General features: G+C 38.1%; 1 protein-coding gene across 4 annotated transcripts in view; it reads left to right on the top strand.

Annotated features, from left to right (window-relative positions):
• SYNCRIP (synaptotagmin binding cytoplasmic RNA interacting protein) overlaps positions 1-1,688 on the top strand; it is a 25,564-nt gene extending 23,876 nt beyond the window's left edge. For all 4 annotated transcript variants that reach the window (XM_052702072.1, XM_052702061.1, XM_052702052.1 and 1 more), the window contains exon 12: positions 1-1,688. This exon is cut by the window's left edge. The gene's annotated coding sequence lies outside the window, so the exon portion shown is untranslated.
• The last annotated feature ends 2,585 nt before the right edge of the window (positions 1,689-4,273 follow it).

Genomic DNA, 4,273 nt, shown 5'->3' with positions numbered 1-4,273 from the left:
GTAAAAGGTATGTTTTCATTAGTGCATTTCTTACTGCTGATCACTGTAAAAACACGTGGATCAGCTTTCCATTTCTCTTATGCAGATCATGATAACCTGTAGAGTAGAGTAGAGTACAATCATTTGTGCTACGTTTTTAATTTTCTGAAGCACCTTGATGACAGTGAGTGTTCAGTGGTGAAGCATCCTCTATTGAACCACCCTTAAAAAAAAAAAAAAAAAAAGAAAACAAAAAAACCACAAAAAAATAAAAAGAAAAAAAAAACAACTTTGCCAAGTCCAACTTCATATAGGTAAAAGATAGATAAAATTATGACCTACATTGGACTTGGCGTAAAGAGCTTCCCTTAACCCCCTGCCCAAAGGGATACTGCAGTTATACTACATACCCATAGGCACCACAATGAAAATTGAAGCTTATACCTAATTAAGGTTTTATACACACCAGTTTCCCCCAGTAAATGCAAATTTTAACAAAATTAGACATGTCATATGTTGAAAATGCTCATGGCAAACAATCATTTTGCATTCCTGCAAATAAAATTGTTTTATACTGTAAGCTGGAGGCGAGTGTAACTTATTTTTGTAATAAAGTTTTTATTTTTTTTATGTGTCATTAATATAAATGTGTGTTAGTACAGAGATCTTCTGGTTACAAACTTAGAATCGCACACATTTCAGTATGTTTACTTGTATTTACATAATTTTTAGAATAGTGGTTGCCAATAGCCTGTATGTTTCACATTAATTTTTTTTTTTGTTATCTTAATAAACCATTTTAGTATGTTGTATGTCAATTACTGGGATAGCTGGGACATGAAGTGTAATTTAAAATTGTCAAGTATTCATTGGAATATGTAAATGTGCCTTGCCAGTTTTGAACTTAAAGACAAAGTAAGTGAATGATGGTGAAATGAGTAGTCAATGCATAAGAGACATTTGCTACTACAGTTTCATATACTGCCCTTGCTAAAGAAGAGTAACCTTCTCCTCAGATTTGAGCATAAAAGTATGCAGTTTGCATTAGCTTCTGAATTTTCAAATCTAGTGATAGAACATTAGGCTTATGGAAAGTGGGTTTGCTAATTGTAGCCTTAAATATAATTTTGAATTTCAATGTAATCCTTGGTGCTGGCGTTCCCAGTGCCAAGGAGTTTAAATGCTCCCTTCAAAGAGGTTGCCATGCCTACTGGCACTTTTACTGTCATATGGTTTTATAAGGAACACTGTCAAGGTGTGGAAAGCAATTCTGAACTTGCTATTAAAAGGAAACACTGGGGGCTGTAGACGAGGGGACATCCTCAGGTTTCTTAATGTTAAAATCTCCCCATTGCTGGAAAACTCAACAACGCTTGTGGGATCACAAGTGGTAGCGACAGTTCTTAGTTTGGAACTGTGCTGGGGGGGGGGTAATATATTTATGGAATTGTAACTGTTGATGGAAATGAATAAAAACGTTGTTAATAAGGCACTATGTGCGTTGAAATTGAGGATGTTATCCTCAATTTCAGCTCTGATAAAAACGTGGGGAACTATTGCGATAACTGCAGAATTGACAGGAAAGTGTTTTCAGTCGAATGCAAGCAATGGTGAGCGAGCAAAATATCAAGATCTTGACAGTGTTCCCTCTAAGTATGAACTCAAGCCATTATAACTTTTAAAATTAAATATGATTTGCACTGTTCTGATATTGGTGCAGTTTTTTAGCAAAATATTAAGAAAACTAAATTGCATGTGGTGATTAATACGGTAAAAAGTGATGTTGTTTTCCAACCTTAAAGTTCAGTTGTGTGAGGGGAAAAAGAAAAGCACTTCATTATTAAGCACGGAGATATTGGCGAGAGTGGGCAAGTGCATATAGTAGCAACTCTGGATTAGTTGCACTGGGTGTTGGTAAACGTGAAGTGTTCACCAGTGAGTGCACATCTTTGGTGACGGTCAGCAGTGTAACGCACGGCTCATTTTGGTGCGTTCAAGGCAAGTGTTGACCTCATGTGACGCCTCGGATTATTCTGGTAGGAGGCTTTCTGTGCTGCAGCGCCCGTGAAGGTTGGAGCGTAAGGTAGAGTAGTTCCACACTGATTTGGAGTGCTTTCCGAAATTTGCAGCCTAGTTGAAGTTAGTTAGAAATTGGGAACTCCTGCTCGGCACTTCTTGTTTATAAACAATACGCTTTTTAAATTCTACTTCTAACTTTTTTTTTTGTCACTTGAAGAGGTTTCGTTTAGGACACGCAACTGCAGGGTTTGGGTTTTTTTGGGTTTTTTTGAAGAGGAAAATTCTTAGAATGCAAAACTTGGGTTTGTTTGTACTGTTCAGAGGAAGGCTGTTATTGCAGATGCATCTCTTAGGTAAATACTGTCTTTAAAAGTTTAGGGAATATTAACTCTGTTGTTGGTAGGATTGTGGGGATATGACAGTCTGATAAAAGTTCAGCCTCCTCTGAAGATAAGCTTGCTAACTTAATGTTTCATCGCATAAATGCTGCATGTAGATGCAACTTCTTTTTTGTGCCTTTGATAATTCTGCAGAGGCATTTGCTCAGCCTGTAGTTTTGTTGGTGCTTTCCCACGTCAGTGGGGAGAGACTTTACATCCACATTGTCTTCATTTTCTACTAACATTTTCTGTAAATTTTGTGTTCAGGCTGCTAACATTCCACAAAATTTTGACCATTTTGTTCTTTGCATTGGTGAAAGCTTAATAGAAAACGTTAATAGTTTAAAATGGAGGAGAAAGATTTGGAAGTAGACTATCGGGCAATACTTTCTAGAGTCATAGAATCATTGAATGGCCTGGGTTGAAAAGGACCACAAATATCATCTAGTTTCAACCCCCCACTTTGTGCAGGTCACCAACTACCGGACCAGGCTGCCCAGAGCCACATCCAGCCTTTTTAGTGTAGTGCTCAGAGAACTGAAATCCATAAAGCTGGAGGTTGAGTTTGTCTTCCTAGCACAAAGCTCATGAATCCCAATTTCTGACGATGGACTTGATGCTCAGTGTAGGCAGGATGTTGTGCTGAATTAACTGCCAGCACTAGTGCATGACACCCCCAGCCTGGAAATAAGTATTTGTGCTGTCTGTGTAGAGGAAACACCAGATGTACGTTCTCACTTGTTCTGTCTGTCAGATTTAAAGAAACAAACAACTCAACATGTAAGGAAGGGTTGTTTAGCTGAAGATACTTTGACCCTTAGTATGAATGTTGAGGGAAGGAGGAGTAAATTGTTACTTTACAGAAGTATAGTGCAAACAAGCATAAAGCTTCCTAAAAATTGATGTTAAACTTTGAGAAGCTGATTCTCATGCAGGAATCTGATCGGCCAGCGCTTCCAAGTGTTTAATTATATTATAAAACACACAGGAGGAAAGTATGACTTTTTCAGTCCTGTGTTGCCTTGATTATTGTGATAGCTGTGTTGAAAAGTACAAGGACTAGCTTGTTGGATTACTTGGGATTTGGAGAGGAGGGTGATTGTCTCATGTAATTATGTCTTTTTCTTGTCAAGATGTAACTGGGTGGATTTTTTTAATGATTATTTTTTATTTTAATTTTGCAAAGTTAATCCAAAATGGTCAGCTCTCAGATTGTTGCACAGCTGAGCCTGTCTGGGAGCACTGGGTTATATTTGTTCTTTTGAAGTTATCTTCATGAAAGCTTGTTTAGACCGTTGAGCTTCAATGTACATAGATGAATCTTGAATCATCTGTGACAGTCAGAAACCACAGCCAGGTAGGGAGGTAACTGGTTCTAAATTTTCAGTCTGAGAGGAATTCAGTTCCTCAAATGATACGTTCTGGTTCAGAGGGTTGTTTAGTTCCTGAATGTTCATTATACTGTCTGCTCCAAAGCCAACACTTATTTTCCTGACAGTCATTTAGGTAAAGGCAGCTGTGTCAGAAATCTGGATTCCTTCTACTCTGAGACTGATGCATGTGTCTGATGAGTGGAGATAGTTTGCTATCTCTATTTGTGCAGTTAGCATGGCAAAGAGCTTCGCTTGGTTTGGCCACTGATGTGGAAGAAAAGGCACAGAATCTTATTACTTGTGCTAAGGAAGCTACGAAGGGCATTCATGGTATTGCTGCCTACCCGGTAGGATAGCATAAGATGTTCAACTGCAAACGTGACAACGGTGAGTAAATACAGACATTCCACTACTTAAATTAATTTCAGTACCTAAACTCCAACTTCTATGGGAAACTGACTCCTCATCTGCAGGGAGTGGGAAGGTTATATGGGGTTTGGTTTGGAAATTTTTGTGTTTATT

Source organism: Tympanuchus pallidicinctus, unplaced genomic scaffold, assembly GCF_026119805.1.
Source record: "Tympanuchus pallidicinctus isolate F22 unplaced genomic scaffold, pur_lepc_1.0 scaffold1, whole genome shotgun sequence".
Taxonomy (NCBI): domain Eukaryota; kingdom Metazoa; phylum Chordata; class Aves; order Galliformes; family Phasianidae; genus Tympanuchus; species Tympanuchus pallidicinctus.
Note: the sequence above shows the minus strand (reverse complement) of the source record. Positions and strands in the feature narration are given on the sequence as shown.